Source organism: Ambystoma mexicanum, unplaced genomic scaffold (genome assembly GCF_040938575.1).
Source record: "Ambystoma mexicanum isolate Mex_15411 unplaced genomic scaffold, UKY_AmexF1_1 Mex_scaf10, whole genome shotgun sequence".
NCBI lineage: Eukaryota > Metazoa > Chordata > Amphibia > Caudata > Ambystomatidae > Ambystoma > Ambystoma mexicanum.
Window position 1 is genome coordinate 3982677 of NW_027182325.1, and position 15587 is coordinate 3998263.

At 47.3% G+C, this 15587-nt stretch overlaps 36 non-coding genes and 17 pseudogenes across 36 annotated transcripts; all 53 read left to right on the forward strand.

Annotated features, from left to right (window-relative positions):
* Nucleotides 1–56: 56 nt before the first annotated feature.
* On the forward strand, nucleotides 57–165 carry LOC138543803 (5S ribosomal RNA; annotated as a pseudogene).
* Nucleotides 166–618: 453 nt separating this feature from the next.
* LOC138540912 (5S ribosomal RNA) lies at nucleotides 619–737 on the forward strand. Its single transcript, XR_011288937.1, has one exon. It is a non-coding gene; the product is annotated as a 5S ribosomal RNA (ribosomal RNA).
* Nucleotides 738–843: 106 nt separating this feature from the next.
* Nucleotides 844–962, forward strand: LOC138551273 (5S ribosomal RNA). Its single transcript, XR_011294999.1, has one exon. It is a non-coding gene; the product is annotated as a 5S ribosomal RNA (ribosomal RNA).
* Nucleotides 963–1068: 106 nt separating this feature from the next.
* Nucleotides 1069–1187, forward strand: LOC138537297 (5S ribosomal RNA). The gene has a single exon (XR_011285437.1). It is a non-coding gene; the product is annotated as a 5S ribosomal RNA (ribosomal RNA).
* Nucleotides 1188–1293: 106 nt separating this feature from the next.
* On the forward strand, nucleotides 1294–1412 carry LOC138550742 (5S ribosomal RNA). Its single transcript, XR_011294490.1, has one exon. It is a non-coding gene; the product is annotated as a 5S ribosomal RNA (ribosomal RNA).
* Nucleotides 1413–1518: 106 nt separating this feature from the next.
* LOC138544097 (5S ribosomal RNA) lies at nucleotides 1519–1627 on the forward strand (annotated as a pseudogene).
* Nucleotides 1628–2080: 453 nt separating this feature from the next.
* LOC138549376 (5S ribosomal RNA) lies at nucleotides 2081–2199 on the forward strand. Its single transcript, XR_011293158.1, has one exon. It is a non-coding gene; the product is annotated as a 5S ribosomal RNA (ribosomal RNA).
* A 106-nt stretch (nucleotides 2200–2305) lies between these two features.
* On the forward strand, nucleotides 2306–2424 carry LOC138550743 (5S ribosomal RNA). The gene has a single exon (XR_011294491.1). It is a non-coding gene; the product is annotated as a 5S ribosomal RNA (ribosomal RNA).
* Nucleotides 2425–2530: 106 nt separating this feature from the next.
* Nucleotides 2531–2649, forward strand: LOC138541771 (5S ribosomal RNA). The gene has a single exon (XR_011289769.1). It is a non-coding gene; the product is annotated as a 5S ribosomal RNA (ribosomal RNA).
* A 106-nt stretch (nucleotides 2650–2755) lies between these two features.
* On the forward strand, nucleotides 2756–2874 carry LOC138546225 (5S ribosomal RNA). The gene has a single exon (XR_011290901.1). It is a non-coding gene; the product is annotated as a 5S ribosomal RNA (ribosomal RNA).
* Nucleotides 2875–2980: 106 nt separating this feature from the next.
* Nucleotides 2981–3089, forward strand: LOC138544099 (5S ribosomal RNA; annotated as a pseudogene).
* A 463-nt stretch (nucleotides 3090–3552) lies between these two features.
* LOC138537597 (5S ribosomal RNA) lies at nucleotides 3553–3671 on the forward strand. The gene has a single exon (XR_011285728.1). It is a non-coding gene; the product is annotated as a 5S ribosomal RNA (ribosomal RNA).
* Nucleotides 3672–3777: 106 nt separating this feature from the next.
* On the forward strand, nucleotides 3778–3896 carry LOC138550744 (5S ribosomal RNA). Its single transcript, XR_011294492.1, has one exon. It is a non-coding gene; the product is annotated as a 5S ribosomal RNA (ribosomal RNA).
* Nucleotides 3897–4002: 106 nt separating this feature from the next.
* LOC138545594 (5S ribosomal RNA) lies at nucleotides 4003–4111 on the forward strand (annotated as a pseudogene).
* Nucleotides 4112–4217: 106 nt separating this feature from the next.
* On the forward strand, nucleotides 4218–4326 carry LOC138544272 (5S ribosomal RNA; annotated as a pseudogene).
* Nucleotides 4327–4789: 463 nt separating this feature from the next.
* On the forward strand, nucleotides 4790–4908 carry LOC138542397 (5S ribosomal RNA). Its single transcript, XR_011290379.1, has one exon. It is a non-coding gene; the product is annotated as a 5S ribosomal RNA (ribosomal RNA).
* A 106-nt stretch (nucleotides 4909–5014) lies between these two features.
* Nucleotides 5015–5133, forward strand: LOC138549604 (5S ribosomal RNA). The gene has a single exon (XR_011293382.1). It is a non-coding gene; the product is annotated as a 5S ribosomal RNA (ribosomal RNA).
* Nucleotides 5134–5239: 106 nt separating this feature from the next.
* On the forward strand, nucleotides 5240–5358 carry LOC138548570 (5S ribosomal RNA). Its single transcript, XR_011292367.1, has one exon. It is a non-coding gene; the product is annotated as a 5S ribosomal RNA (ribosomal RNA).
* Nucleotides 5359–5464: 106 nt separating this feature from the next.
* LOC138548441 (5S ribosomal RNA) lies at nucleotides 5465–5583 on the forward strand. The gene has a single exon (XR_011292244.1). It is a non-coding gene; the product is annotated as a 5S ribosomal RNA (ribosomal RNA).
* Nucleotides 5584–5689: 106 nt separating this feature from the next.
* On the forward strand, nucleotides 5690–5798 carry LOC138543113 (5S ribosomal RNA; annotated as a pseudogene).
* A 453-nt stretch (nucleotides 5799–6251) lies between these two features.
* LOC138540913 (5S ribosomal RNA) lies at nucleotides 6252–6370 on the forward strand. Its single transcript, XR_011288938.1, has one exon. It is a non-coding gene; the product is annotated as a 5S ribosomal RNA (ribosomal RNA).
* Nucleotides 6371–6476: 106 nt separating this feature from the next.
* LOC138537832 (5S ribosomal RNA) lies at nucleotides 6477–6595 on the forward strand. Its single transcript, XR_011285954.1, has one exon. It is a non-coding gene; the product is annotated as a 5S ribosomal RNA (ribosomal RNA).
* A 106-nt stretch (nucleotides 6596–6701) lies between these two features.
* Nucleotides 6702–6820, forward strand: LOC138537298 (5S ribosomal RNA). The gene has a single exon (XR_011285438.1). It is a non-coding gene; the product is annotated as a 5S ribosomal RNA (ribosomal RNA).
* A 106-nt stretch (nucleotides 6821–6926) lies between these two features.
* LOC138550746 (5S ribosomal RNA) lies at nucleotides 6927–7045 on the forward strand. The gene has a single exon (XR_011294494.1). It is a non-coding gene; the product is annotated as a 5S ribosomal RNA (ribosomal RNA).
* A 106-nt stretch (nucleotides 7046–7151) lies between these two features.
* On the forward strand, nucleotides 7152–7260 carry LOC138544100 (5S ribosomal RNA; annotated as a pseudogene).
* Nucleotides 7261–7713: 453 nt separating this feature from the next.
* LOC138542583 (5S ribosomal RNA) lies at nucleotides 7714–7832 on the forward strand (annotated as a pseudogene).
* A 106-nt stretch (nucleotides 7833–7938) lies between these two features.
* LOC138550747 (5S ribosomal RNA) lies at nucleotides 7939–8057 on the forward strand. Its single transcript, XR_011294495.1, has one exon. It is a non-coding gene; the product is annotated as a 5S ribosomal RNA (ribosomal RNA).
* Nucleotides 8058–8163: 106 nt separating this feature from the next.
* LOC138541772 (5S ribosomal RNA) lies at nucleotides 8164–8282 on the forward strand. The gene has a single exon (XR_011289770.1). It is a non-coding gene; the product is annotated as a 5S ribosomal RNA (ribosomal RNA).
* Nucleotides 8283–8388: 106 nt separating this feature from the next.
* LOC138542938 (5S ribosomal RNA) lies at nucleotides 8389–8497 on the forward strand (annotated as a pseudogene).
* A 106-nt stretch (nucleotides 8498–8603) lies between these two features.
* LOC138544101 (5S ribosomal RNA) lies at nucleotides 8604–8712 on the forward strand (annotated as a pseudogene).
* Nucleotides 8713–9175: 463 nt separating this feature from the next.
* Nucleotides 9176–9294, forward strand: LOC138537598 (5S ribosomal RNA). The gene has a single exon (XR_011285729.1). It is a non-coding gene; the product is annotated as a 5S ribosomal RNA (ribosomal RNA).
* Nucleotides 9295–9400: 106 nt separating this feature from the next.
* On the forward strand, nucleotides 9401–9519 carry LOC138550749 (5S ribosomal RNA). The gene has a single exon (XR_011294496.1). It is a non-coding gene; the product is annotated as a 5S ribosomal RNA (ribosomal RNA).
* A 106-nt stretch (nucleotides 9520–9625) lies between these two features.
* LOC138545595 (5S ribosomal RNA) lies at nucleotides 9626–9734 on the forward strand (annotated as a pseudogene).
* A 106-nt stretch (nucleotides 9735–9840) lies between these two features.
* Nucleotides 9841–9959, forward strand: LOC138546238 (5S ribosomal RNA). Its single transcript, XR_011290903.1, has one exon. It is a non-coding gene; the product is annotated as a 5S ribosomal RNA (ribosomal RNA).
* A 106-nt stretch (nucleotides 9960–10065) lies between these two features.
* Nucleotides 10066–10184, forward strand: LOC138541008 (5S ribosomal RNA). The gene has a single exon (XR_011289028.1). It is a non-coding gene; the product is annotated as a 5S ribosomal RNA (ribosomal RNA).
* Nucleotides 10185–10290: 106 nt separating this feature from the next.
* Nucleotides 10291–10399, forward strand: LOC138545465 (5S ribosomal RNA; annotated as a pseudogene).
* A 463-nt stretch (nucleotides 10400–10862) lies between these two features.
* On the forward strand, nucleotides 10863–10981 carry LOC138547175 (5S ribosomal RNA). The gene has a single exon (XR_011291024.1). It is a non-coding gene; the product is annotated as a 5S ribosomal RNA (ribosomal RNA).
* Nucleotides 10982–11087: 106 nt separating this feature from the next.
* Nucleotides 11088–11206, forward strand: LOC138548601 (5S ribosomal RNA). Its single transcript, XR_011292396.1, has one exon. It is a non-coding gene; the product is annotated as a 5S ribosomal RNA (ribosomal RNA).
* A 106-nt stretch (nucleotides 11207–11312) lies between these two features.
* LOC138550750 (5S ribosomal RNA) lies at nucleotides 11313–11431 on the forward strand. Its single transcript, XR_011294497.1, has one exon. It is a non-coding gene; the product is annotated as a 5S ribosomal RNA (ribosomal RNA).
* Nucleotides 11432–11537: 106 nt separating this feature from the next.
* LOC138547026 (5S ribosomal RNA) lies at nucleotides 11538–11641 on the forward strand (annotated as a pseudogene).
* Nucleotides 11642–12094: 453 nt separating this feature from the next.
* Nucleotides 12095–12213, forward strand: LOC138549377 (5S ribosomal RNA). Its single transcript, XR_011293159.1, has one exon. It is a non-coding gene; the product is annotated as a 5S ribosomal RNA (ribosomal RNA).
* Nucleotides 12214–12319: 106 nt separating this feature from the next.
* Nucleotides 12320–12438, forward strand: LOC138546250 (5S ribosomal RNA). The gene has a single exon (XR_011290905.1). It is a non-coding gene; the product is annotated as a 5S ribosomal RNA (ribosomal RNA).
* Nucleotides 12439–12544: 106 nt separating this feature from the next.
* LOC138545566 (5S ribosomal RNA) lies at nucleotides 12545–12653 on the forward strand (annotated as a pseudogene).
* A 105-nt stretch (nucleotides 12654–12758) lies between these two features.
* On the forward strand, nucleotides 12759–12877 carry LOC138548442 (5S ribosomal RNA). Its single transcript, XR_011292245.1, has one exon. It is a non-coding gene; the product is annotated as a 5S ribosomal RNA (ribosomal RNA).
* Nucleotides 12878–12983: 106 nt separating this feature from the next.
* Nucleotides 12984–13092, forward strand: LOC138547146 (5S ribosomal RNA; annotated as a pseudogene).
* Nucleotides 13093–13198: 106 nt separating this feature from the next.
* LOC138545446 (5S ribosomal RNA) lies at nucleotides 13199–13307 on the forward strand (annotated as a pseudogene).
* A 453-nt stretch (nucleotides 13308–13760) lies between these two features.
* Nucleotides 13761–13879, forward strand: LOC138540914 (5S ribosomal RNA). Its single transcript, XR_011288939.1, has one exon. It is a non-coding gene; the product is annotated as a 5S ribosomal RNA (ribosomal RNA).
* Nucleotides 13880–13985: 106 nt separating this feature from the next.
* Nucleotides 13986–14104, forward strand: LOC138537844 (5S ribosomal RNA). The gene has a single exon (XR_011285965.1). It is a non-coding gene; the product is annotated as a 5S ribosomal RNA (ribosomal RNA).
* Nucleotides 14105–14210: 106 nt separating this feature from the next.
* On the forward strand, nucleotides 14211–14329 carry LOC138537299 (5S ribosomal RNA). Its single transcript, XR_011285439.1, has one exon. It is a non-coding gene; the product is annotated as a 5S ribosomal RNA (ribosomal RNA).
* Nucleotides 14330–14435: 106 nt separating this feature from the next.
* Nucleotides 14436–14554, forward strand: LOC138537863 (5S ribosomal RNA). The gene has a single exon (XR_011285984.1). It is a non-coding gene; the product is annotated as a 5S ribosomal RNA (ribosomal RNA).
* A 106-nt stretch (nucleotides 14555–14660) lies between these two features.
* On the forward strand, nucleotides 14661–14769 carry LOC138544102 (5S ribosomal RNA; annotated as a pseudogene).
* A 453-nt stretch (nucleotides 14770–15222) lies between these two features.
* LOC138540993 (5S ribosomal RNA) lies at nucleotides 15223–15341 on the forward strand. The gene has a single exon (XR_011289014.1). It is a non-coding gene; the product is annotated as a 5S ribosomal RNA (ribosomal RNA).
* A 106-nt stretch (nucleotides 15342–15447) lies between these two features.
* LOC138550751 (5S ribosomal RNA) lies at nucleotides 15448–15566 on the forward strand. The gene has a single exon (XR_011294498.1). It is a non-coding gene; the product is annotated as a 5S ribosomal RNA (ribosomal RNA).
* Nucleotides 15567–15587: the final 21 nt, after the last annotated feature.

A 15587-nucleotide genomic window follows, 5' to 3' on the forward strand; every position in this document is an offset into this window, starting at 1 on the left:
AACTGCAAGGTCTAGCCGACTAGATGCTTAAAAGTACAAAACTCACTAGGCCCAGAGCCTACGGCCACACCACACTGAATGCGCCCGATCTCGGAAGCTAAGCAGGGTCGGGCCTAGTTAGTACCTGGATGGGAGACTGCCTGGGAATACCAGGTGCTGTAGGCTTTTTTGTGCTCCATGATTAGTAATTGCGCAACTTCTCAATTATTTTTCAAATTTGGTATGTTTCCAAAATAATTGTATCCCGTTTTATAGCGGAAATGTTGGACAACATCATGAGGGCTGGAGCTACCTTTTTACATAGAATTAGCATACAGGTAGTGTGTTCATGGGTAATAAATCGACTTTCACATGTAATGCAGTACAGAGAATATTGAGTCCTTCATGAGGCATGAAAGAAACCCATTATTGTGTTGATTGTTCTCTCCACCTCCCTGCAACAGACACAGGATGGATGAATTAAAGTTATCCTACCAGACATAGGAGTCCTGAATGGGCCCACCAGTCTTATATATCTCGCCTGATCGAGCGATGAGCGTGGTATCATGTTGCAAGTGGCTGCATGGCTTAGCTTACTAAATGCAAATGCATAAGAGTAATATTCTTAGCATTCCTAGAGCCTACGGCCACACCACACTGAATGCACCCGATCTCGTCTGATCTCGGAAGTTAAGCAGTGTCAGGCCTAGTTAGTGCCTGGATGGGAGACCGCCTGGGAATACCAGGTGCTGTAGGCTTTTTTGTGCTCCAAGTTCAGGAAGTGAGCCCTTTCTCAATTGCCTTTTAAAACTGCAAGGTCTAGCCGACTAGATGCTTAAAAGTACAAAACTCACTAGGCCCAGAGCCTACGGCCACACCACACTGAATGCGCCTGATCTCGTCTGATTTCAGAAGCTAAGCAGTGTCGGGCCTAGTTAGTACCTGGATGGGAGACCACCTGGGAATACCAGGTGCTGTAGGCTTTTTTGTGCTCCAAGTTCAGGAAGTGAGCCATTTCACAATTGCCTTTCAAAACTGCAAGGTCTAGCCGACTAGATGCTTAAAAGTACAAAACTCACTAGGCCCAGACCCTACGGCCACACCACACTGAATGCGCCTGATCTCGTCTGATCTCAGAAGCTAAGCAGTGTCGGGCCTAGTTAGTACCTGGATGGGAGACCGCCTGGGAATACCAGGTGCTGTAGGCTTTTTGGTACTCCAAGTTCAGGAAGTGAGCCATTTCTCAATTGCCTTTCAAAACTGCAAGGTCTAGCCGACTAGATGCTTAAAAGTACAAAACTCACAAGGCCCAGAGCCTACGGCCACACCACACTGAATGCGCCCGATCTCGTCTGATCTCGGAAGCTAAGCAGTGTCGGGCCTCGTTAGTACCTGGATGGGAGACCGCCTGGGAATACCAGGTGCTGTAGGCTTTTTTGTGCTCCAAGTTCAGGAAGTGAGCCATTTCACAATTGCCTTTCAAAACTGCAAGGTCTAGCCGACTAGATGCTTAAAAGTACAAAACTCACTAGGCCCAGAGCCTACGGCCACACCACACTGAATGCGCCCGATCTCGGAAGCTAAACAGGGTCGGGCCTAGTTAGTACCTGGATGGGAGACTGCCTGGGAATACCAGGTGCTGTAGGCTTTTTTGTGCTCCATGATTAGTAATTGCGCAACTTCTCAATTATTTTTCAAATTTGGTATGTTTCCAAAATAATTGTATCCCGTTTTATAGCGGAAATGTTGGACAACATCATGAGGGCTGGAGCTACCTTTTTACATAGAATTAGCATACAGGTAGTGTGTTCATGGGTAATAAATCGACTTTCACATGTAATGCAGTACAGAGAATATTGAGTCCTTCAAGAGGCATGAAAGAAAACCATTATTGTGTTGATTGTTCTCTCCACCTCCCTGCAACAGACACAGGATGGATGAATTAAAGTTATCCTACCAGACATAGGAGTCCTGAATGGGCTCACCAGTCTTATATATCTCGCCTGATCGAGCGATGAGCGTGGTATCATGTTGCAAGTGGCTGTATGGCTTAGCTTACTAAATGCAAATGCATAAGAGTAATATTCTTAGCATTCCTAGAGCCTACGGCCACACCACACTGAATGCACCCGATCTCGTCTGATCTCGGAAGTTAAGCAGTGTCAGGCCTAGTTAGTACCTGGATGGGAGACCGCCTGGGAATACCAGGTGCTGTAGGCTTTTTTGTGCTCCAAGTTCAGGAAGTGAGCCCTTTCTCAATTGCCTTTTAAAACTGCAAGGTCTAGCCGACTAGATGCTTAAAAGTACAAAACTCACAGGGCCCAGAGCCTACGGCCACACCACACTGAATGCGCCCGATCTCGTCTGATCTCGGAAGCTAAGCAGTGTCGGGCCTCGTTAGTACCTGGATGGGAGACCGCCTGGGAATACCAGGTGCTGTAGGCTTTTTTGTGCTCCAAGTTCAGGAAGTGAGCCATTTCTCAATTGCCATTCAAAACTGCAAGGTCTAGCTGACTAGATGCTTAAAAGTACAAAACTCACTAGGCCCAGAGACTACGGACACACCACACTGATTGCGCCCGATCTCGTCTGATCTCGGAAGCTAAGCAGTGTCGGGCCTAGTTAGTACCTGGATGGGAGACCACCTGGGAATACCAGGTGCTGTAGGCTTTTTTGTGCTCCAAGTTCAGGAAGTGAGCCATTTCACAATTGCCTTTCAAAACTGCAAGGTCTAGCCGACTAGATGCTTAAAAGTACAAAACTCACTAGGCCCAGAGCCTACGGCCACACCACACTGAATGCGCCTGATCTCGTCTGATCTCAGAAGCTAAGCAGTGTCGGGCCTAGTTAGTACCTGGATGGGAGACCGCCTGGGAATACCAGGTGCTGTAGGCTTTTTTGTACTCCAAGTTCAGGAAGTGAGCCATTTCTCAATTGCCTTTCAAAACTGCAAGGTCTAGCCGACTAGATGCTTAAAAGTACAAAACTCACTAGGCCCAGAGCCTACGGCCACACCACACTGAATGCGCCCGATCTCGGAAGCTAAACAGGGTCGGGCCTAGTTAGTACCTGGATGGGAGACTGCCTGGGAATACCAGGTGCTGTAGGCTTTTTTGTGCTCCATGATTAGTAATTGCGCAACTTCTCAATTATTTTTCAAATTTGGTATGTTTCCAAAATAATTGTATCCCGTTTTATAGCGGAAATGTTGGACAACATCATGAGGGCTGGAGCTACCTTTTTACATAGAATTAGCATACAGGTAGTGTGTTCATGGGTAATAAATCGACTTTCACATGTAATGCAGTACAGAGAATATTGAGTCCTTCAAGAGGCATGAAAGAAAACCATTATTGTGTTGATTGTTCTCTCCACCTCCCTGCAACAGACACAGGATGGATGAATTAAAGTTATCCTACCAGACATAGGAGTCCTGAATGGGCCCACCAGTCTTATATATCTCGCCTGATCGAGCCTGATCGAGCGATGAGCGTGGTATCATGTTGCAAGTGGCTGCATGGCTTAGCTTACTAAATGCAAATGCATAAGAGTAATATTCTTAGCATTCCTAGAGCCTACGGCCACACCACACTGAATGCACCCGATCTCGTCTGATCTCGGAAGTTAAGCAGTGTCAGGCCTAGTTAGTACCTGGATGGGAGACTGCCTGGGAATACCAGGTGCTGTAGGCTTTTTTGTGCTCCAAGTTCAGGAAGTGAGCCCTTTCTCAATTGCCTTTTAAAACTGCAAGGTCTAGCCGACTAGATGCTTAAAAGTACAAAACTCACAAGGCCCAGAGCCTACGGCCACACCACACTGAATGCGCCCGATCTCGTCTGATCTCGGAAGCTAAGCAGTGTCGGGCCTCGTTAGTACCTGGATGGGAGACCGCCTGGGAATACCAGGTGCTGTAGGCTTTTTTGTGCTCCAAGTTCAGGAAGTGAGCCATTTCACAATTGCCTTTCAAAACTGTAAGGTCTAGCCGACTAGATGCTTAAAAGTACAAAACTCACAAGGCCCAGAGCCTACGGCCACACCACACTGAATGCGTCTGATCTCGGAAGCTAAGCAGTGTCGGGCCTCGTTAGTACCTGGATGGGAGACCACCTGAGAATACCAGGTGCTGTAGGCTTTTTTGTGCTCCAAGTTCAGGAAGTGAGCCATTTCACAATTGCCTTTCAAAACTGCAAGGTCTAGCCGACTAGATGCTTAAAAGTACAAAACTCACTAGGCCCAGAGCCTACGGCCACACCACACTGAATGCGCCTGATCTCGGAAGCTAAGCAGGGTCGGGCCTAGTTAGTACCTGGATGGGAGACTGCCTGGGAATACCAGGTGCTGTAGGCTTTTTTGTGCTCCATGATTAGTAATTGCGCAACTTCTCAATTATTTTTCAAATTTGGTATGTTTCCAAAATAATTGTATACCGTTTTATAGCGGAAATGTTGGACAACATCATGAGGGCTGGAGCTACCTTTTTACATAGAATTAGCATACAGGTAGTGTGTTCATGGGTAATAAATCGACTTTCACATGTAATGCAGTACAGAGAATATTGAGTCCTTCAAGAGGCATGAAAGAAAACCATTATTGTGTTGATTGTTCTCGCCACCTCCCTGCAACAGACACAGGATGGATGAATTAAAGTTATCCTACCAGACATAGGAGTCCTGAATGGGCCCACCAGTCTTATATATCTCGCCTGATCGAGCCTGATCGAGCGATGAGCGTGGTATCATGTTGCAAGTGGCTGCATGGCTTAGCTTACTAAATGCAAATGCATAAGAGTAATATTCTTAGCATTCCTAGAGCCTACGGCCACACCACACTGAATGCACCCGATCTCGTCTGATCTCTGAAGTTAAGCAGTGTCAGGCCTAGTTAGTTCCTGGATGGGAGACCGCCTGGGAATACCAGGTGCTGTAGGCTTTTTTGTGCTCCAAGTTCAGGAAGTGAGCCCTTTCTCAATTGCCTTTTAAAACTGCAAGGTCTAGCCGACTAGATGCTTAAAAGTACAAAACTCACTAGGCCCAGAGCCTACGGCCACACCACACTGAATGCGCCTGATCTCGTCTGATCTCAGAAGCTAAGCAGTGTCGGGCCTAGTTAGTACCTGAATGGGAGACCGCCTGGGAATACCAGGTGCTGTAGGCTTTTTTGTACTCCAAGTTCAGGAAGTGAGCCATTTCTCAATTGCCTTTCAAAACTGCAAGGTCTAGCCGACTAGATGCTTAAAAGTACAAAACTCACAAGGCTCAGAGCCTACGGCCACACCACACTGAATGCGCCCGATCTCGTCTGATCTCGGAAGCTAAGCAGTGTCGGGCCTTGTTAGTACCTGGATGGGAGACCGCCTGGGAATACCAGGTGCTGTAGGCTTTTTTGTGCTCCAAGTTCAGGAAGTGAGCCATTTCTCAATTGCCTTTCAAAACTGCAAGGTCTAGCTGACTAGATGCTTAAAAGTACAAAACTCACTAGGCCCAGAGCCTACGGCCACACCACACTGATTGCGCCCGATCTCGTCTGATCTCGGAAGCTAAGCAGTGTCGGGCCTAGTTAGTACCTGGATGGGAGACCACCTGGGAATACCAGGTGCTGTAGGCTTTTTTGTGCTCCAAGTTCAGGAAGTGAGCCATTTCACAATTGCCTTTCAAAACTGCAAGGTCTAGCCGACTAGATGCTTAAAAGTACAAAACTCACTAGGCCCAGAGCCTACGGCCACACCACACTGAATGCGCCCGATCTCGGAAGCTAAGCAGGGTTGGGCCTAGTTAGTACCTGGATGGGAGACTGCCTGGGAATACCAGGTGCTGTAGGCTTTTTTGTGCTCCATGATTAGTAATTGCGCAACTTCTCAATTATTTTTCAAATTTGGTATGTTTCCAAAATAATTGTATCCCGTTTTATAGCGGAAATGTTGGACAACATCATGAGGGCTGGAGCTACCTTTTTACATAGAATTAGCATACAGGTAGTGTGTTCATGGGTAATAAATCGACTTTCACATGTAATGCAGTACAGAGAATATTGAGTCCTTCAAGAGGCATGAAAGAAACCCATTATTGTGTTGATTGTTCTCTCCACCTCCCTGCAACAGACACAGGATGGATGAATTAAAGTTATCCTACCAGACATAGGAGTCCTGAATGGGCCCACCAGTCTTATATATCTCGCCTGATCGAGCGATGAGCGTGGTATCATGTTGCAAGTGGCTGCATGGCTTAGCTTACTAAATGCAAATGCATAAGAGTAATATTCTTAGCATTCCTAGAGCCTACGGCCACACCACACTGAATGCACCCGATCTCGTCTGATCTCGGAAGTTAAGCAGTGTCAGGCCTAGTTAGTGCCTGGATGGGAGACCGCCTGGGAATACCAGGTGCTGTAGGCTTTTTTGTGCTCCAAGTTCAGGAAGTGAGCCCTTTCTCAATTGCCTTTTAAAACTGCAAGGTCTAGCCGACTAGATGCTTAAAAGTACAAAACTCACTAGGCCCAGAGCCTACGGCCACACCACACTGAATGCGCCTGATCTCGTCTGATCTCAGAAGCTAAGCAGTGTCGGGCCTAGTTAGTACCTGGATGGGAGACCACCTGGGAATACCAGGTGCTGTAGGCTTTTTTGTGCTCCAAGTTCAGGAAGTGAGCCATTTCACAATTGCCTTTCAAAACTGCAAGGTCTAGCCGACTAGATGCTTAAAAGTACAAAACTCACTAGGCCCAGACCCTACGGCCACACCACACTGAATGCGCCTGATCTCGTCTGATCTCAGAAGCTAAGCAGTGTCGGGCCTAGTTAGTACCTGGATGGGAGACCGCCTGGGAATACCAGGTGCTGTAGGCTTTTTGGTACTCCAAGTTCAGGAAGTGAGCCATTTCTCAATTGCCTTTCAAAACTGCAAGGTCTAGCCGACTAGATGCTTAAAAGTACAAAACTCACAAGGCCCAGAGCCTACGGCCACACCACACTGAATGCGCCCGATCTCGTCTGATCTCGGAAGCTAAGCAGTGTCGGGCCTCGTTAGTACCTGGATGGGAGACCGCCTGGGAATACCAGGTGCTGTAGGCTTTTTTGTGCTCCAAGTTCAGGAAGTGAGCCATTTCACAATTGCCTTTCAAAACTGCAAGGTCTAGCCCACTAGATGCTTAAAAGTACAAAACTCACTAGGCCCAGAGCCTACGGCCACACCACACTGAATGCGCCCGATCTCGGAAGCTAAACAGGGTCGGGCCTAGTTAGTACCTGGATGGGAGACTGCCTGGGAATACCAGGTGCTGTAGGCTTTTTTGTGCTCCATGATTAGTAATTGCGCAACTTCTCAATTATTTTTCAAATTTGGTATGTTTCCAAAATAATTGTATCCCGTTTTATAGCGGAAATGTTGGACAACATCATGAGGGCTGGAGCTACCTTTTTACATAGAATTAGCATACAGGTAGTGTGTTCATGGGTAATAAATCGACTTTCACATGTAATGCAGTACAGAGAATATTGAGTCCTTCAAGAGGCATGAAAGAAAACCATTATTGTGTTGATTGTTCTCTCCACCTCCCTGCAACAGACACAGGATGGATGAATTAAAGTTATCCTACCAGACATAGGAGTCCTGAATGGGCTCACCAGTCTTATATATCTCGCCTGATCGAGCGATGAGCGTGGTATCATGTTGCAAGTGGCTGCATGGCTTAGCTTACTAAATGCAAATGCATAAGAGTAATATTCTTAGCATTCCTAGAGCCTACGGCCACACCACACTGAATGCACCCGATCTCGTCTGATCTCGGAAGTTAAGCAGTGTCAGGCCTAGTTAGTACCTGGATTTGAGACCGCCTGGGAATACCAGGTGCTGTAGGCTTTTTTGTGCTCCAAGTTCAGGAAGTGAGCCCTTTCTCAATTGCCTTTTAAAACTGCAAGGTCTAGCCGACTAGATGCTTAAAAGTACAAAACTCACAGGGCCCAGAGCCTACGGCCACACCACACTGAATGCGCCCGATCTCGTCTGATCTCGGAAGCTAAGCAGTGTCGGGCCTCGTTAGTACCTGGATGGGAGACCGCCTGGGAATACCAGGTGCTGTAGGCTTTTTTGTGCTCCAAGTTCAGGAAGTGAGCCATTTCTCAATTGCCATTCAAAACTGCAAGGTCTAGCTGACTAGATGCTTAAAAGTACAAAACTCACTAGGCCCAGAGACTACGGACACACCACACTGATTGCGCCCGATCTCGTCTGATCTCGGAAGCTAAGCAGTGTCGGGCCTAGTTAGTACCTGGATGGGAGACCACCTGGGAATACCAGGTGCTGTAGGCTTTTTTGTGCTCCAAGTTCAGGAAGTGAGCCATTTCACAATTGCCTTTCAAAACTGCAAGGTCTAGCCGACTAGATGCTTAAAAGTACAAAACTCACTAGGCCCAGAGCCTACGGCCACACCACACTGAATGCGTCTGATCTCAGAAGCTAAGCAGTGTCGGGCCTAGTTAGTACCTGGATGGGAGACCGCCTGGGAATACCAGGTGCTGTAGGCTTTTTTGTACTCCAAGTTCAGGAAGTGAGCCATTTCTCAATTGCCTTTCAAAACTGCAAGGTCTAGCCGACTAGATGCTTAAAAGTACAAAACTCACTAGGCCCAGAGCCTACGGCCACACCACACTGAATGCGCCCGATCTCGGAAGCTAAACAGGGTCGGGCCTAGTTAGTACCTGGATGGGAGACTGCCTGGGAATACCAGGTGCTGTAGGCTTTTTTGTGCTCCATGATTAGTAATTGCGCAACTTCTCAATTATTTTTCAAATTTGGTATGTTTCCAAAATAATTGTATCCCGTTTTATAGCGGAAATGTTGGACAACATCATGAGGGCTGGAGCTACCTTTTTACATAGAATTAGCATACAGGTAGTGTGTTCATGGGTAATAAATCGACTTTCACATGTAATGCAGTACAGAGAATATTGAGTCCTTCAAGAGGCATGAAAGAAAACCATTATTGTGTTGATTGTTCTCTCCACCTCCCTGCAACAGACACAGGATGGATGAATTAAAGTTATCCTACCAGACATAGGAGTCCTGAATGGGCCCACCAGTCTTATATATCTCGCCTGATCGAGCCTGATCGAGCGATGAGCGTGGTATCATGTTGCAAGTGGCTGCATGGCTTAGCTTACTAAATGCAAATGCATAAGAGTAATATTCTTAGCATTCCTAGAGCCTACGGCCACACCACACTGAATGCACCCGATCTCGTCTGATCTCGGAAGTTAAGCAGTGTCAGGCCTAGTTAGTACCTGGATGGGAGACTGCCTGGGAATACCAGGTGCTGTAGGCTTTTTTGTGCTCCAAGTTCAGGAAGTGAGCCCTTTCTCAATTGCCTTTTAAAACTGCAAGGTCTAGCCGACTAGATGCTTAAAAGTACAAAACTCACAAGGCCCAGAGCCTACGGCCACACCACACTGAATGCGCCCGATCTCGTCTGATCTCGGAAGCTAAGCAGTGTCGGGCCTCGTTAGTACCTGGATGGGAGACCGCCTGGGAATACCAGGTGCTGTAGGCTTTTTTGTGCTCCAAGTTCAGGAAGTGAGCCATTTCACAATTGCCTTTCAAAACTGTAAGGTCTAGCCGACTAGATGCTTAAAAGTACAAAACTCACAAGGCCCAGAGCCTACGGCCACACCACACTGAATGCGTCTGATCTCGGAAGCTAAGCAGTGTCGGGCCTCGTTAGTACCTGGATGGGAGACCACCTGAGAATACCAGGTGCTGTAGGCTTTTTTGTGCTCCAAGTTCAGGAAGTGAGCCATTTCACAATTGCCTTTCAAAACTGCAAGGTCTAGCCGACTAGATGCTTAAAAGTACAAAACTCACTAGGCCCAGAGCCTACGGCCACACCACACTGAATGCGCCTGATCTCGTCTGATCTCAGAAGCTAAGCAGTGTCGGGCCTAGTTAGTACCTGGATGGGAGACCGCCTGGGAATACCAGGTGCTGTAGGCTTTTTTGTACTCCAAGTTCAGGAAGTGAGCCATTACTCAATTGCCTTTCAAAACTGCAAGGTCTAGCCGACTAGATGCTTAAAAGTACAAAACTCACAAGGCCCAGAGCCTACGGCCACACCACACTGAATGCACCCGATCTCGTCTGATCTCGGAAGCTAAGCAGTGTCGTGCCTCGTTAGTACCTGGATGGGAGACCGCCTGGGAATACCAGGTGCTGTAGGCTTTTTTGTGCTCCAAGTTCAGGAAGTGAGCCATTTCACAATTGCCTTTCAAAACTGCAAGGTCTAGCCGACTAGATGCTTAAAAGTACAAAACTCACTAGGCCCAGAGCCTACGGCCACACCACACTGAATGCGCCCGATCTCGGGAGCTAAGCAGGGTTGGGCCTAGTTAGTACCTGGATGGGACACTGCCTGGGAATACCAGGTGCTGTAGGCTTTTTTGTGCTCCATGATTAGTAATTGCGCAACTTCTCAATTATTTTTCAAATTTGGTATGTTTCCAAAATAATTGTATCCCGTTTTATAGCGGAAATGTTGGACAACATCATGAGGGCTGGAGCTACCTTTTTACATAGAATTAGCATACAGGTAGTGTGTTCATGGGTAATAAATCGACTTTCACATGTAATGCAGTACAGAGAATATTGAGTCCTTCAAGAGGCATGAAAGAAAACCATTATTGTGTTGATTGTTCTCTCCACCTCCCTGCAACAGACACAGGATGGATGAATTAAAGTTATCCTACCAGACATAGGAGTCCTGAATGGGCCCACCAGTCTTATATATCTCGCCTGATCGAGCCTGATCGAGCGATGAGCGTGGTATCATGTTGCAAGTGGCTGCATGGCTTAGCTTACTAAATGCAAATGCATAAGAGTAATATTCTTAGCATTCCTAGAGCCTACGGCCACACCACACTGAATGCACCCGATCTCGTCTGATCTCGGAAGTTAAGCAGTGTTAGGCCTAGTTAGTACCTGGATGGGAGACCGCCTGGGAATACCAGGTGCTGTAGGCTTTTTTGTGCTCCAAGTTCAGGAAGTGAGCCCTTTCTCAATTGCCTTTCAAAACTGCAAGGTCTAGCCGACTAGATGCTTAAAAGTACAAAACTCACTAGGCCCAGAGCCTACGGCCACACCACACTGAATGCGCCTGATCTCGTTTGATCTCAGAAGCTAAGCAGTGTCGGGCCTAGTTAGTACCTGGATGGGAGACCGCCTGGGAATACCAGGTGCTGTAGGCTTTTTTGTACTCCAAGTTCAGGAAGTGAGCCATTTCTCAATTGCCTTTCAAAACTGCAAGGTCTAGCCGACTAGATGCTTAAAAGTACAAAACTCACAAGGCCCAGAGCCTACGGCCACACCACACTGAATGCGCCCGATCTCGTCTGATCTCGGAAGCTAAGCAGTGTCGGGCCTCGTTAGTACCTGGATGGGAGACCGCCTGGGAATACCAGGTGCTGTAGGCTTTTTTGTGCTCCAAGTTCAGGAAGTGAGCCATTTCACAATTGCCTTTCAAAACTGCAAGGTCTAGCCGACTAGATGCTTAAAAGTACAAAACTCACTAGGCCCAGAGCCTACGGCCACACCACACTGAATGCGCCCAGGAAGCTAAGCAGGGTCGGGCCTAGTTAGTACCTGGATGGGAGACTGCCTGGGAATACCAGGTGCTGTAGGCTTTTTTGTGCTCCATGATTAGTAATTGCGCAACTTCTCAATTATTTTTCAAATTTGGTATGTTTCCAAAATAATTGTATCCCGTTTTATAGCGGAAATGTTGGACAACATCATGAGGGCTGGAGCTACCTTTTTACATAGAATTAGCATACAGGTAGTGTGTTCATGGGTAATAAATCGACTTTCACATGTAATGCAGTACAGAGAATATTGAGTCCTTCAAGAGGCATGAAAGAAACCCATTATTGTGTTGATTGTTCTCTCCACCTCCCTGCAACAGACACAGGATGGATGAATTAAAGTTATCCTACCAGACATAGGAGTCCTGAATGGGCCCACCAGTCTTATATATCTCGCCTGATCGAGCGATGAGCGTGGTATCATGTTGCAAGTGGCTGCATGGCTTAGCTTACTAAATGCAAATGCATAAGAGTAATATTCTTAGCATTCCTAGAGCCTACGGCCACACCACACTGAATGCACCCGATCTCGTCTGATCTCGGAAGTTAAGCAGTGTCAGGCCTAGTTAGTACCTGGATGGGAGACCGCCTGGGAATACCAGGTGCTGTAGGCTTTTTTGTGCTCCAAGTTCAGGAAGTGAGCCCTTTCTCAATTGCCTTTTAAAACTGCAAGGTCTAGCCGACTAGATGCTTAAAAGTACAAAACTCACTGGGCCCAGAGCCTACGGCCACACCACACTGAATGCGCCTGATCTCGTCTGATCTCAGAAGCTAAGCAGTGTCGGGCCTAGTTAGTACCTGGATGGGAGACCGCCTGGGAATACCAGGTGCTGTAGGCTTTTTTGTACTCCAAGTTCAGGAAGTGAGCCATTTCTCAATTGCCTTTCAAAACTGCAAGGTCTAGCCGACTAGATGCTTAAAAGTACAAAACTCACAAGGCCCAGAGCCTACGGCCACACCACACTGAATGCGTCTGATCTCGGAAGCTAAGCAGTGTCGGGCCTCGTTAGTACCTGGATGGGAGACCGCCTGGGAATAACAGGTGCTGTAGGCTTTTTTGTGCTCCAAGTTCAGGAAGTGAGCCATTTCTCAATTGCCTTTAAAACTGCAAGGTCTAGCTGACTAGATGCTTAAAAGTACAAAACTCACTAGGCCCAGAGCCTACGGCCACACCACACTGATTGCGCCCGATCTCGTCTGATCTCGGAAGCTAAGCAGTGTCGGGCCTAGTTAGTACCTGGATGGGAGACCACCTGGGAATACCAGGTGCTGTAGGCTTTTTTGTGCTCCAAGTTCAGGAAGTGAGCCATTTCACAATTGCCTTTCAAAACTGCAAGGTCTAGCCGACTAGATGCTTAAAAGTACAAAACTCACAAGGCCCAGAGCCTACGGCCACACCACACTGAATGTGTCTGATCTAGGAAGCTAAGCAGTGTCGGGCCTCGTTAGTACCTGGATGGGAGACCGCCTGGGAATACCAGGTGCTGTATGCTTTTTTGTGCTCCAAGTTCAGGAAGTGAGCCATTTCACAATTGCCTTTCAAAACTGCAAGGTCTAGCCGACTAGATGCTTAAAAGTACAAAACTCACTAGGCCCAGAGCCTACGGCCACACCACACTGAATGCGCCCGATCTCAGAAGCTAAGCAGGGTCGGGCCTAGTTAGTACCTGGATGGGAGACTGCCTGGGAATACCAGGTGCTGTAGGCTTTTTTGTGCTCCATGATTAGTAATTGCGCAACTTCTCAATTATTTTTCAAATTTGGTATGTTTCCAAAATAATTGTATCCCGTTTTATAGCGGAAATGTTGGACAACATCATGAGGGCTGGAGCTACCTTTTTACATAGAATTAGCATACAGGTAGTGTGTTCATGGGTAATAAATCGACTTTCACATGTAATGCAGTACAGAGAATATTGAGTCCTTCAAGAGGCATGAAAGAAACCCATTATTGTGTTGATTGTTCTCTCCACCTCCCTGCAACAGACACAGGATGGATGAATTAAAGTTATCCTACCAGACATAGGAGTCCTGAATGGGCCCACCAGTCTTATATATCTCGCCTGATCGAGCGATGAGCGTGGTATCATGTTGCAAGTGGCTGCATGGCTTAGCTTACTAAATGCAAATGCATAAGAGTAATATTCTTAGCATTCCTAGAGCCTACGGCCACACCACACTGAATGCACCCGATCTCGTCTGATCTCGGAAGTTAAGCAGTGTCAGGCCTAGTTAGTGCCTGGATGGGAGACCGCCTGGGAATACCAGGTGCTGTAGGCTTTTTTGTGCTCCAAGTTCAGGAAGTGAGCCCTTTCTCAATTGCCTTTTAAAACTGCAAGGTCTAGCCGACTAGATGCTTAAAAGTACAAAACTCACTAGGCCCAGAGCCTACGGCCACACCACACTGAATGCGCCTGATCTCGTCTGATCTCAGAAGCTAAGCAGTGTCGGGCCTAGTTAGTACCTGGATGGGAGACCACCTGGGAATACCAGGTGCTGTAGGCTTTTTTGTGCTCCAAGTTCAGGAAGTGAGCCATTTCACAATTGCCTTTCAAAACTGCAAGGTCTAGCCGACTAGATGCTTAAAAGTACAAAACTCACTAGGCCCAGACCCTACGGCCACACCACACTGAATGCGCCTGATCTCGTCTGATCTCAGAAGCTAAGCAGTGTCGGGCCTAGTTAGTACCTGGATGGGAGACCGCCTGGGAATACCAGGTGCTGTAGGCTTTTTGGTACTCCAAGTTCAGGAAGTGAGCCATTTCTCAATTGCCTTTCAAAACTGCAAGGTCTAGCCGACTAGATGCTTAAAAGTACAAAACTCACAAGGCCCAGAGCCTACGGCCACACCACACTGAATGCGCCTGATCTCGTCTGATCTCGGAAGCTAAGCAGTGTCGGGCCTCGTTAGTACCTGGATGGGAGACCGCCTGGGAATACCAGGTGCTGTAGGCTTTTTTGTGCTCCAAGTTCAGGAAGTGAGCCATTTCACAATTGCCTTTCAAAACTGCAAGGTCTAGCCGACTAGATGCTTAAAAGTACAAAACTCACTAGGCCCAGAGCCTACGGCCACACCACACTGAATGCGCCCGATCTCGGAAGCTAAACAGGGTCGGGCCTAGTTAGTACCTGGATGGGAGACTGCCTGGGAATACCAGGTGCTGTAGGCTTTTTTGTGCTCCATGATTAGTAATTGCGCAACTTCTCAATTATTTTTCAAATTTGGTATGTTTCCAAAATAATTGTATCCCGTTTTATAGCGGAAATGTTGGACAACATCATGAAGGCTGGAGCTACCTTTTTACATAGAATTAGCATACAGGTAGTGTGTTCATGGGTAATAAATCGACTTTCACATGTAATGCAGTACAGAGAATATTGAGTCCTTCAAGAGGCATGAAAGAAAACCATTATTGTGTTGATTGTTCTCTCCACCTCCCTGCAACAGACACAGGATGGATGAATTAAAGTTATCCTACCAGACATAGGAGTCCTGAATGGGCTCACCAGTCTTATATATCTCGCCTGATCGAGCGATGAGCGTGGTATCATGTTGCAAGTGGCTGCATGGCTTAGCTTACTAAATGCAAATGCATAAGAGTAATATTCTTAGCATTCCTAGAGCCTATGGCCACACCACACTGAATGCACCCGATCTCGTCTGATCTCGGAAGTTAAGCAGTGTCAGGCCTAGTTAGTACCTGGATGGGAGACTGCCTGGGAATACCAGGTGCTGTAGGCTTTTTTGTGCTCCAAGTTCAGGAAGTGAGCCCTTTCTCAATTGCCTTTTAAAACTGCAAGGTCTAGCCGACTAGATGCTTAAAAGTACAAAACTCACAGGGCCCAGAGCCTACGGCCACACCACACTGAATGCGCCCGATCTCGTCTGATCTCGGAAGCTAAGCAGTGTCGGGCCTCGTTAGTACCTGGATGGGAGACCGCCTGGGAATACCAGGTGCTGTAGGCTTTTTTGTGCTCCAAGTTCAGG